The following is a 14,450-nucleotide window of genomic DNA, read 5'->3' as shown; positions in this document are numbered from 1 at the left end:
GCTGTGTTCAAGAATCATCATACTTAACTAGGAGAATCAATAACACTATCTGGATTCTGAGTTCCTAAAGAAGCCAATCATTCTGAGTTGCAAGGGATGGAGTGAGATGCCAAAACTGTTCAGAGGCAAAAAGCTAAAAGCCCCGCTCATCTAATTAATACTGATCTTCATAGATGTTTTTGGAATTCATTGCATATTCTATTCTTTTTATCTTATTTGATTTTCAGTTGCTTGAGGACAAGCAACAATTTAAGTTTGGTGTTGTGATGAGCGGATAATTTGTACGCTTTTTGGCATTATTTTTAGTATGTTTTTAGTATATTTGGTTTAGTTTTTAGTATATTTTTATTAGTTTTTAGTTAAAATTCACTTTTCTGGACTTTACTATGAGTTTGTGTGTTTTTCTGTGATTTCAGGTATTTTCTGGCTGAAATTGAGGGACCTGAGCAAAAATCTGATCCAGAGACTGAAAAGGATTGCAGATGCTGTTGGACTCTGACCTCCCTGCACTCAAAGTGGATTTTCTGGAGCTACAGAAGCCCAATTGGTGCGCTCTCAACGGCGTTGGAAAGTAGACATCCTGGGCTTTCTAGCAATATATGATAGTTCATACTTTGCCCAAGATTTGATGGCCCAAATCGGCGTTCAAAGTCACCCTCAGAAATTCCAGCGTTAAACGCCGGAACTGGCACCTAAATGGGAGTTAAACGCCCAAACTGGCATAAAAGCTGGCGTTTAACTCCAAGAAGAGTCTCTACACAAAATTGCTTCATTGCTCAGCCCAAGCACACACCAAGTGGGCCCGGAAGTGGATTTTTATGTCATTTACTCATCTCTGTACACCCTAGGTTACTAGTTTTCTATAAGTAGGACCTTTTACTATTGTATTGAGATATCGGGGTAGCTACCTTCATTTTATGCTATCTTAGATCATTGGGAGGCTGGCCATTCGGCCATGCCTAGACCTTGTTCTTATGTATTTTCAACGGTGGAGTTTCTACACACCATAGATTAAGGTGTGGAGCTCTGCTGTACCTCGAGTATTAATGCAATTACTATTGTTCTTCTATTCAATTCCGCTTGTTCTTTGTCCAAGATATCACTTGTTCTTCAACTTGATGAATGTGATGATCCGTGACACTCATCATCATTCTCACCTATGAACAAGGTGACTGACAACCACTTTTGTTCTACGAGCAACCAAGGCTCTAGTGTTTATCTCTTGGATTCCTGATACACGATGCATGGTTGATCGCCTGACAACCGAGTGCTCGCCTGACAAACGAGCCAGCCATTCCGTGAGATCAGAGTCTTCGTGGTATAGGCAAGAACTGATGGCGGCATTCAAGAGGATCCGGAAGGTCTAACCTTGTCTGTGGTATTCTAAGTAGGATTCAATGATTGAATGACTGTGACGTGCTTCAAACTCCTGAAGGCGGGGCGTTAGTGATAGACGCAAAAGAATCACTGGATTCTATTCCGGCCTGATTGAGAACCGACAGATGGATAGCCGTGCCGTGACAGGGTGCGTTGAACATTTCCACTGAGAGGATGGGAGGTAGCCACTGACAACGGTGAAACCCTTGCATAAGCTTGCCATGGAAAGGAGTAAGAAGGATTGGATGAAGACAGTAGGAAAGCAGAGAGACGGAAGGGAAGGCATCTTCATACGCTTATCTGAAGTTCCTACCAATGAATTACATAAGTACCTCTATCTTTATCTTTATGCTTTATTCGTATATCACTATACCCATTTGAGTCTGCCTGACTAAGATTTACAAGGTGACCATAGCTTGCTTCATACCAACAATCTCCGTGGGATCGACCCTTACTCGCGTAAGGTTTATTACTTGGACAACCCAGTGCACTTGCTGGTTAGTTGTGCAAAGTTGTGTTTATGCCATGGTATTGAGCACCAAATTTTTGGGGCCATTACTAGGGATTATTTGAGTTGTGAAAAGTAGTGATCACAATTTCGCACACCATGGCCGCAGAAACTCACAAGGACAACTTATCAGCACTTATGGTAAAATTTGCTTCTTATATATTGATACTTGTATATTCTAGTTATATAAGCAAATTGACATTATTGTCAAACTTTGAGCCTTTTTTATACTAAGTTTGGTTATGATTTGATTGTAGGTAACATATCCCTCAACCTATGAATGTACCTACGAGCTTAGATTATTCCTGCGAGGCTGCGACCACTTTTAGCCTTTTCTTACTTTTCATGAGATATACTTTTCTTCGAATCTTTTCTATTATTCTTACTTTTCTTACTTTTCATGAGATATATTTCAGTTCTATGAATGTACCTACGGGCTAGATTATACTTCAGTTCTATTTTCTTTTAAAGGAAAATGGATGATTGCAGGCTCAATGTCAACAATGTGAATTCTGTCTTAAATATTACAACCAGAGTGCATATAAGCTGTTATCCAAGTGCTTTGCGAATCCTTGCAGCATAGACCAATATGCTATGATATTTGCATGGCAGTGATGCAATATTGGAATATTTTTAAAAAAGTCTTGCCTCTTCCTCCTCCCTCAAGTGAATAATAATTGTGTTATTTTATTTTATGATTGATGTTGTACTTTGTAGCTTTATATGATTATTTGTATGAAGTTATATTGTATTATATAACTTAAGATAGATCAATTATTTGTATGATTATTTTTTTATCTCTCTCATTGTGTATCACTTTTACATTATCCTATTAAAAATTTACTTATAATTCTGGATAAAACTAAAAATCATCAGTGTTATTTACCTTATTTTTTAAAAATTGTTTTTATGACGAACTCATCTTTAGTAAAGTAAAAAAATAAAGTGTATAATATATATTTTACAACTATAAGTATAAAATTATTTGAAATTTAGATAATAATGATCTATTCACTAATTACGCTATGTCCTTTTCGTAAATGGTTAAAGACCGAAGTAGAATTTTACTCTTAAAATTTTAAATTTATCTTTTTTATTTTTAAATAAAATTTTAAATTTTAATATTTTTAAAAATAATATATTTACATTTTTGCAATCGAGAAACAATCTTTCTTGATGGGCATCGAATCAAAGAGAGAAGCAAAAATTATTGAAAACCAAAAAAGAAAGAGAGATGAGCTCGTGTTTAGCTCTTATCATGCAGTAAAATGGCTCTTGCTATACATATTTGGATTAGAAAAAGTTAAAAGAAAAGAAGCAAAAGAAAGAATATAAAAAATGCTCCCATGTCACTTCCACGTCGGATCCTCCTCCCTCCATACAAAAATGGAATATTATAAAGGAAAAATAATTAAATAATAAACAGAAAAGTGCGATTCACAGGAGCATTGATCAACCTTTATAAGAAACAAAAGTGTGATTCAAACTAACACAATATAAAATAAAACCAATATTTTTTATAGTTCGCACTTAAATAGGACCCTTGTGCGGTGTCCCTCAATAGAACCAGCACCTTCTGTCCTATGCGGTGCCCCTGCTTGGTTGGAAGACTTGACTGCACTACTATGAACATTGTACCTTTTGTATACCTTGTCCCGGTTCTCTGACCACCTCAAGTCTTTGCTTGACGCAATTCGAATCTTCTCTTGCTGAAAGTCAATTTAATTCTCTACCACCTCGATTACATATAAAATATGATGAATTAAAAAAGCACTGATAATAATCAGGGAGATGCAAATACCACTCAATACTAGAAACTGATAAACACTCCATGTCTAGGATCTGTATTATATTCATTTTAGTGTTCTAAAAGTAACAATAGTACTCACCTAAAAAATATTTTTTAGAAATTCCATACAAAAAAAAGTTAGGAAAGAGACGTTGAAAATGTGAGTGTAGATGGTTTCATAAGGAATGCCGGTTTTCTTTTTTAATGGTAAAAAGTAAAAACCAACTCCAAATGACATGAACATGAAAGTTGAATGTTAGTAAGGGCAACTGGGAGAATTAAAAATGTTGGTAAGAGTAGTTTTCTTTGACCAAATACTTCATATAGGACCAAAGATATTAACCTAGTTTAAGATAAATCCAACAAGACACACCAAAGGATATAGCATTAAAAGCAATTGCCCTAAAGATCATGGTTCAATCCATTCTGCATTATTTCTATTAGTAGACAGTCCTGCATTCCTTGATCTTAAAGCCATCTGAAAACTTAGAATCTGAAAACTCATAATCCAATTTCACAACACAAACTCATCTTAGATTCACAAAAATTAACAGAAAGAAAGATGAAAGTGAACAGGCAGTGGCTTATACATATTTGGAATGTAGTGATATCCTGTTGTTGCAAGGCTATTGCTAATTGCAAATCAGAACTGTCACACAATTACAGGTAAGATCAAAATTAACCATATCATATTGAATAATTTTAATTGAAATTACAACAGGATTTAAAAAGGAAAAGGGGAAGGGAGAAAATATTTACAATGAATTCTATAGGAGTCAATTTTTGGAACCTAATGTATGGTCTAATGCTCAAGTTAAATCTCACATTCCACATGGCCTTTGTAAATAAATCTACATGAAATATTCCTAACTAGCATCTTAAACCAGAAATAAAGGATTCCACAACCTTAAACCAAAATACTATACCATATTACATCACTTCATTGCTACTGTACGAAGCATTCTCATCATATACCTACAATATAAGCAATATAATATCATTAGTACTAGTTAATAGGCAGCAATTAAAACTTTGTCATAACTCATTGGTAAAAATACTTACTAATGAGTTATCTTCAATGTTCATGTGATCGTCCAAGTCATTATCAAATATCAAATGACATTCATATCATATCATATGGTTATGGACTTGCAGTAAAGGCAAGAAAAAAGGAATAACAAAGTGCAAAAAGCCAAGACGGGGTTAAAATGGACATGAGGCCATAATTATACAAAGGAAAAATATTATTTTGTATGGAATCACATGCACACAATTGCACAAGAATTTAATTATAACTTTACTAGAAACAAATTTATATAGACATGCAATCATTATTGTTATAAAGCTAAAATTATTTGATTCAGTCATCTACTTTGCTAGTTGAGGTTTTGACGTTGAAAAGGGAATGGTTCAACAAGGATTTGATCCCCTTATGCTCAAAGTTCAGATTTGATTGGCCTTTACACTCAATTTTGTTTCATTTTCATGGCAATAACATTCCTCCTAACTACTGAGTAGCACAGCAATATCATCACTATTATCACCCCAAAAAGAAAAAACATACGAAATGATGAATTGAAAAGGCATAATGATTAACTAACCTCCAAGCGTTGAGGCAGCGTCTTGCGCGGCGGCGGGAGAAGCAAGTTGCGGCGTCATCTAAGGCGTATTGTGGCGGCGAGGATTGGCGAACAAGAGATACGGTAGAGGAAGAGGATGAGAGAATGGCGGTGAATGAAATTGAATGAAAAACCCTAGCAGAAATGCTTCTCTTTTCTGCTCTAATCTTCTATAATTTAGCATCAAGGCCAGGTAGCTGCTGCTTCATGCTGCAAAACAATAACTTATCCTCTATCCTCTTCTTTCTCTTCCTCTGGATACCAATTACTCCAAGTCTACACCGTTCCAAACAATAACTTATCCTCTGTCTTTCTTCATATTGGCAATGTAAAATAATTAATAACAACATTAAATTACTCTTCTATCTTAACTTATGACAGTATTAAAGAAGTCTCGTGACTCATAAATTCAGCCCAATAAAATACATAAATTCAGTTACAATTTTAGTTTTTATTATCTTATCTTATTTTTATCCTATATTTTTTTGTTTTTATCTTATCTTATCTTTATTTGTTTTTATCTTTCATAGGCTAATGCTCTATATATATTTAGTTTTACCTTCATAATTTATAATTCAATTCAATTCAATGAAGAAATACAAAGTACAATATTTTTCATCTTTTCTTCTCTTATTCTTTTATAGTTTTATCATGGTATCAGAGCGTTGGTATTAGATTCTTGGTATCCTTTTTAAAGAGGATACATAAACTATCATCTTTCCGGTGAGAAATCACCCTACTTTTTTTTAACCTACTTCCACAATGAATAATCAATCTTCCAATTTAGCTCAGAATCCAACCAATTTCTATTATATCCATCCAAGTAAAAATCTAACGTCAGTCTTAGTTACTTCTTTTGGCAGTTCCGTCTACGCCAAGCAGTTCCATCTGCGTTTTCTTTCGGTAGTTCTGTCTACATTCTGTTTCAGCAGTTCAATCTACACTCTGTTTTAGCAGTTCCATCTGTACTCTTAGAACCAATTTGGATAAATAACTTAATTAAGTTACCTTTGAAAAAAGAGGAATGCTCCCATAAAGACGCATAAAACGTCTTTTTTTTTTAAGATGTTTTTTTTTTGTTTCTCACGGTATCTCCTAACCCGACAGGTCAAGGACTAATCCGCTACTAAGCTTCATTTAAGGGTTTGTCGCTGGCCAATTTAAAAAACATCTTTTTTTTTAAAGATGTTTTTTAATATGAAAATTTAACATATATAAACACTTAGACTGTGTTATTTTTGTCAAAATTAGGTCAGCCAAATTAATTTGATCGAAAAATAATGAATCAAATTTTGAATCGGTCTAAATTAATATTATTTTTTAAATGACTATAATACCCCTATTATATAAAATGACTAAAATACTCTTATTATATATTAATTTTGAAAATTCTAAATTCTAATCATTTTCTTCTTTGTAGTTATAGGGTTAGAATTTAAAATTTTTAAAATTAATATATATATATATATATATATATATATATATATATATGAAATATTTTAGTTGTATTTTATATTAGGAATATTATAGTAATATTTTATAAATTTAAAATAGTTGTATTTTTTAAAATTTAATTTATTAATTTTTTTTATTAAACTGATTTGTCCGATCTAATTTTAATAAAAATAATATAATTTAATTGATTATATGTATTAAATTTTAATTTTTAAAAAATATCTTTAAAAAAAGATATTTTTGACATCTTTATCTAAGTGGTTCCCTTGAAAAAATAGCTTAAATAATAAATGACTATATTAAAAGTAGCTTATAAATAAGTTATTTTGTGTTTGGGTTTTTAGTTCTAAAATGGTTATTTTATAGAAATGTGATAAAAAGTAATAGTATTATCAAAAAAAATCATTTTTTAACTTCTCTATAAGCTCCTAAATAGTTTTTTAGAAAGCTACAATTTGATCTTGAAAATTGCACCAGACATTAATACTACTACTTTTCATATGTTAAAAGTTCAAAAAAATTACTTTTGAAGCTTCCCAAACAGGCGTTTATTGCGCTTCACGCTGCCTCTCCGCGCCCTTTCTTATTGTACTCTACGCGCCCTCTCTTGTTGTGCCATACACGCCCTCTGAAGATCGATCTTATCGCGCGATTTTTTTAAAGATTGCTGCTTGCTCTTTCTCCCTAAAGTACAGCATATCCTTTTATATTTTTGCCCTCGACAACTTTAGCTCCGCCACACGCATCTCCGCGTCACCACACGCATATCCTTTTATTTATTTTACCTTCATAATTTATAATTCAATTCAATTAACAATCAATAAAATTTTCTTTATCTTTTCTTTTCTTTTTCTATTCTTTTACAATTTTATCGTGGTATCAGTATCAAGAAATACAATGTTCAATATTTTTAATCTTTTCTTTTCTTATTCTTTCATAGTTTTATCACCCTTAACTCTATTAATCTTCTTTTCTTTTATTTTTATTTTTAATTTTCAAACTCCTTTTTTTGTTTTTTGTTTTTTATCTTCAATATTTTTTTAGTGTTTTTCTAACATTTTTGTTACTATAATGTTCAATTTGATGAAAATATAATAATTTTTGTTCTAATGTATTTTTTATTTTTTTCTGCAATGTTTTTTTTTTTAATTCAAATCTTTTATAAATGATAAAAGAAGACAATATTAAAATTAATTAACAAGAGATATAAAAATTAATTATTATTTATATTCAATACAAAGACTCATTTGTATTCTTATTCAATATAATCTTTTTTTTAACCATACTCACATTTTTTAAACCAAATCCAATCGTACTCTTATTTTACATGTTATATTTGTTTTGTATTTATACTCACATTTTTATTTGCACACTGTTGTTGTTATTATTATCATTTTAAGTATCTTTAATTTTTTATAATATATTTTTATATTATATATTATTTTTTAGTATTTTTATTTTTAGTATTTTTTGTACATTATATTATTATTATTATTATTATTATTATTATTATTAAAAAGTTATGAAAATTTATATTATTTTTAATATATATTTCTCATTATATAGTATTTTGTTTTAGAGTAAACAATACAATTTTTAATTTTAATCATTATATTCTTAAACTAAAGATGGTAACACTATCCTCATTTTTTTTTGGAGTATGTTAAATGTACTCCTGATAATACATAGTGCTTTAGGTACCTATTTATAATTTTTGATTCTGATACTTCTTCTAAGCACCACAATTTTTTGGTTATACTCCAAATGTCCTTCATCTTTAACAGAATTCGGATTTACTTCAGTAGAATTTAGCATCTCATTCATATGTTGTTCTTATACAATGTCATCACTCAATTCTTCCTCCTTTTTTGGACCCAAAATCAGCAGAATTCTCACCATTGTAATAAGAATTGAGAAATTTTCACTTATTAGTTAATCACCTGAAAATTGGTTCATATTTCAATCATTTTGTATTATTTACTTTCTCCATCTTAATTTTAGTATATAAATTCTAGAAACTATACATAAAAAGATGTTATATCAGAATTCCAATTAACTTTGTAAAATATTTATTAAAAAAATATATTCCTAATTAATTACTTTTTAATATCTAAAAAAATCATAAAAGCATTAATATATGGTTTATTAATTATTCACAATGAAATAATTATAAACAATATTTTTAAAATAATATCATCATATCAAAAAATAAATTATTTTTCAAAAATAAATATTTTTGGTAAGATTAAAAAAATACAAAATTTTTCACTCACTGATAAATGAAGATTGACGGTGCTGTCGGTACTTCATCTCTGAATATATCATCTACTCTATCCGTACATTTATCCCTAAAATCCTCATCTATTTCATCCTTTACGAAAATATTGATACACTGAACTTTAAACGTACGTAAGCTTCATTTAACAAGCAAACTGAGTTTTTTGTCCTTTTCATTTTCTTTTGTTTACTAATCAAATAGTTCCATTTTTTCAAAGATTTTCATGTTTGTTTTCATTCAGTATAAGATGAAACTTGAATAACTGAAGTAATTCATATAATTATCTTATTCGGTTATATATGTGATATATCCTTCTTTTACGTCAATTTTAGGGATGAAATAGTTTGGTTATTTTTATTTTTAATGAAAATAAAACATAAAAAATATTGAATTGAGTATTTTAATTTTGTTTTCAGTAAAAACAATTTAAAAAATGAGTATAAAATTAAAAATAATATTTTTTTGTTTTTATTTTTTCAATTAAAAATAATAAAAATATTTTTAATTCAAAATACGGTGTTTTTGATTGAGAGTTATGCGATCTACACCTTCACTCACCTATAATAAAAAACGTAAAATTAATGCCTCCAACTCTTTTTCTCTTCTCTTGGACTCTTACGCTAGTTCTTTCACTGATTTTTCTAACTTTAGTAGTTTTTTTTATTTTTTTTATTATTAAGCTATTTTGGCTTCTAAATTTCAAATTCCTTTTCATATATTTTGTTTTCTTGTCTTCAATATCTTTTTTTATTGATTTTCTAAAATTTTATTTGGCTACTATAATTTTCAATTTGACGAAGATATGATAATTTTTTTTCTAATGTATTTTTTATTTTTTATTTTTTTGTAATTTTTGGTATTTTTTCTTTATTTCAAATCTTTTATAAATGATAAAAGAAAAGAATATTAAAAAAAAGAATGAATTTGATAATAATTAACAAGAGATATAAAAATTAATTATTATTTGTATTTAATATAAAGACTCATTTATATTCTTATTCAATATAGTCTTTTTTTTTTTCAAACATACTCATATTTTCAAAGTCAAATTTAATTGCACTCTCATTTTATATGTTTTATTTGTTTTGTATTTGTACTCATGTTTTCATTTGTTGTATAATATTAAGAAGCTATGAAAATTTATTATTTTTGTTATCACTTAATCATTAATTTAATTTTTTTAATTTAATTTTTTAAGTTTAATAATCTAACGACATACTTTATCTCATATTTTTAAACATTGATGACTAATTAATAGTTAAAAATAATAAATTTTGATAATCTTCTAATTATTATTATTATTATTATTATTATTATTATAATAAGGCAAAAGTCGACAATGATGATTGGCATAGGGTTTTGCATGGTAATGCGAAATTAATTATTCAATTCTCGAAAACCTGAACATCAAGGCCTTTAGAAATGTACTATAAAGCAAATATTTACCCTTTGATATAAGTGTTTCGTTTCAACAACATCAACCTTCCTTTACAAGGGTTGGTTTCGCACAAGTCAATAATTTCACATATTCCGACAACTTCTGTTATTTAAGGCTCTAACTTGTTATAGATGAATACTCTTCGTAATTTAACATAGTTCATATGAACACTACTCCCTCAACATAGCAACTACACTAATTTTGCAGGCTCTCCCAACATTGAATTGGCACGTGCCAAATTTCAGGCATCATCCTATTTTGTTTAGAGTGCTAAAAAAAATCAACACCTCACGGAAATTTAGTGTTTAAAAAACTAGACTACATAAATTTTCTATTTTTTTTGTATTATTTTTCTCCGACGTTCGTTGTGCTCCTAATTTCAGATGCTTCTCACCTCTAATAACTGTCTAACAAAAATCATATTTGGCATACATGCATTCATGTGCTATCAAAGAATGCATTAGTGGGTATTAGTATTATTATAGCATGGTGTAATTTTAGTTGAATGCTGAATTAGTTTCATGGAATTCATTAGGATTATTTGAGACAGATAAATGATAAACATCTTTGATGCATGATAAATATATTTTATGTATAGTAAAATTATTTGATAAGTGACAAAAATAAATTTCAAATATTGATAACATTCCGTAAATTGAAAGAATAACTAAATTTTGTAAAAAGAAAAGTGAAATTTAACAAAAAAAATTATGTTATAAATTCAAAATTTTTGCTCATGGATTTTAACATGCAAGCAATGAAGATGATAATAAGATCAAAGTTCAAGATTCAGTAAAACTAGTTTACAACTTTAGAATTTTATTAAGGGTGAAACTAATTTTTTCTTTGAAGTTGAAATTATTTTAAAAAATTAAGATAAAAATTATTTTGAGTCATACAAATTCAAATTAGTTTTCAGTAGTGAGTGTACTTTGTACCTTCTTTGATGATCATGGACGGATAAAACAGAAGGATTTTTAATGAAGAAGTCACTCTCACTATATATGAGATCACTTTGGAACCCTAAAAACTAAAGAACAAAGTGCACAAAGTGAAAAAGTATTCGATGTTTTTATTCTCTTGTTTAAAAATCTCTAAATTGAGAATATCTATTTCTGTTTAACATCTTCTCATCTTAGAAGAGAACAATAAGCTAAAAGTTTTTGTAATATAGGATATCTCATTTGTATATTTTAGTGTCCAAATTACCAGCAAGAGTTGAGTGTTAGCTTAAGAATGTTTGAAGAAAAAATATATCATATATCCTTGAATATTCATCCAATAGTGATCATCTCGCTTAGCTTAAGAATGTTTGAAGAAAAAATATAGAAAGATCTTAGATTAATGTGATATTAGTTAGCGCTTAGTTTGAGAAAAGTTTATCTATAGGTTTACATCTGAAGATCAGAGTTCTTTAGGTTGAGTAGGTTAGTCAATGATCACGAACTTGTACATTATTGAAAAATGAAGATATAGTGGAAATCTAATAGTTGTTGAGAACTGAATGAAGATAAATTTTCACAAAACAAATATACATCATTGTGTGACTTTTTTCAACTCCTCTCATATTTCTAAAGTCTTTTGCCTCTTTCATTTCCATCATTTTTAGAAAAAATAAAAGAAATTAATTTTTAGTTATTTAGAGTTTAGTATTTATAATTTTGGGTGTAAGATTAAAAAATTTATGATTTAGAATTTAGATTTAAAATAAATAAAATAATTTTAAAAATAATCATAAAAGATCATAACTGCTCAGATGCCCATGATTGATTAGTTCTGTTTGTCAAATGTGACCAAATGTTAGAAGAATATTATTAAGTTATGCAATGTGTCTACATCCATAACAACGTGGCAAAAGGATTTCTTATGTGGAATAATTTTTTTTATTTAAATTATATTTATTTTGTTAATTAAAAAAATTACGTACTCCTTCAAATTGAAATTAGACGAACAATAGAAAGTGTCACCCCTCCCTTTTGAGTGCGAAATCAACCATGTCCTAATAGAGTAATTTTTCATCATCTTCTTCTCTAGCGTAATCTATTGTTTTCTGATTCCATTCCTACGAAGATATTGGAGAGGGAGGTTGCTGCTTTTCCAACGGACCGTGTTTAGAGGCAAGTTCTATCACACTCGAAGGCTGTAAGAGGTAATATACTTTCATAAACTAAGTGATTCGATAACTCTAACCTTTAAGTTATAAGAGTTATTCGTTCAATGTAAAAAAATTAGTTCTATTGTTGTATTTATTTATGATAGGGTTTGATTTTGTGGTAACTTCATTATATTTTTGTTACTCTATTTAAACTGTATAATTTTTCATAGTTGGAATGTTGTGGTAATTGTTATTCCTGAAACCAAATTGATGGTGAAGTTAGGTACCATGATTTTTAGGGTTTGAGTAACTTGAAGTTTGTGAGATTGTCACTAATGGTGGATTTTTTACTCTTTTACATAGATGGCTACAATACATATCACTTTGGAGATATATCACAGAGAAAAATTCGAGACAACAACAAATGGAAGAACTGTGTATGTAGGTAGAGAGAAATATGAAATTCGAAGGGTCAATGTTAATATCTTAATGGATTTTTTTATCAATGACCTCCTTAGAGATATAGGATACACTATGATGAATGAATGCTATTGGTTAGTGTCTGAAATGGAGCTTAATGGTGGTTTGAAATTATTGAGGAGTGATAAGAACATAATAGTGATAGTAGGATTTGTGTATACACTGAGCATCCGATAAGCTTGTCAGAAGTTGTTGAAAAGAATGGTGGTAATATTGCATCTTCTTCAAAGGTGAAAGTAAAGAGTTGTGAAAAGAAGACTGCAACTCCTAAAAAAAAAGGTTATCAAGATGACCAAAACAACTGATCATCCCAAAGCCCAACCCACCACACAGTCAGGTACCAGGCCCAGTAACCAACTTAATCAACAGCCTAATATACAACCCAACACTCAGCTCAATACAGAAGTAAGGATATCATTATCACAAGGCATAAATTTTCTTAGCCTACCCACCACAACCATCAAACAATTTAGTAATCCCATACAGCAACAAGTCACAAATACCTTAAATTCACAACACAGTTTCAGTTCTTAAACTTTTTATGCTATCCCAACAACAATACCAGAGATGCTGACACAATATATACCCCAAACTTGTAATGAATCCCAATCTGACTCCTATCATGTAGAGGATTCTGATTCCATCACTCAGCCCCAACTACCACCATCATCAAAACAAAAATGTTGAACACAATTAAGGTCTATCTCAACATTAAGTAAGAGAAGTTCCTAAGAAGCAGAATAGGAAGAGCACTAGCAAATTTGAATCTATTGGAGAAACTTTCATTCAAAATCTAGATCCTAACAAGGCTCCAAGTATTTTTCTGCCAGTTAATGAGGCTGAAGAATATTCAAACCCCGAACCCAGATTACATTGTTATGAGTCTGAGGAGCAGCTTCATAGCTGTGCAAATTCAGATAAGACCAGAAGTCTTTCCACAAGAGATTTATTAATATTTTTCAGTGTTTCCTTGATTACTAGTAAGTTAGAAGTTAGAATAATAATTTATATTTTTCTTCTAATTGAGCAGTTGTGTAAAAATTATCGTACAAGATTAATATTATAGACTAATCAAATCTTCAAATCAAAGATAGATAGGTTCAAATACACATGTATATGCTTTGTATCAAGATTAATGAAAACATGATTAATTGATGAATGGAATAAATAAAAGACTTTACTAGCTATTAAAATATTTTATTTATACTATTATCCATGGCCATAGCTCGAAAATCAACCTCTGATATGATGAATATTAACTAATTAATGTTACTCATATATGATTATTTAATTCAAAATTCAAAAGAAGTTGTGATTCTTGTTAAATAGTATTAAATTTCATATTTCACATAAAACAAAAAATTCTTAAAACCTCAGTTAGCCTTTTTGGACTCTCTCCAGATTGCACATC

The sequence above is a fragment of the Arachis stenosperma genome, chromosome 6, assembly GCF_014773155.1.
Source record: "Arachis stenosperma cultivar V10309 chromosome 6, arast.V10309.gnm1.PFL2, whole genome shotgun sequence".
NCBI classification, from domain to species: Eukaryota; Viridiplantae; Streptophyta; class Magnoliopsida; order Fabales; family Fabaceae; genus Arachis; species Arachis stenosperma.
This window is presented reverse-complemented; position numbering follows the sequence as displayed.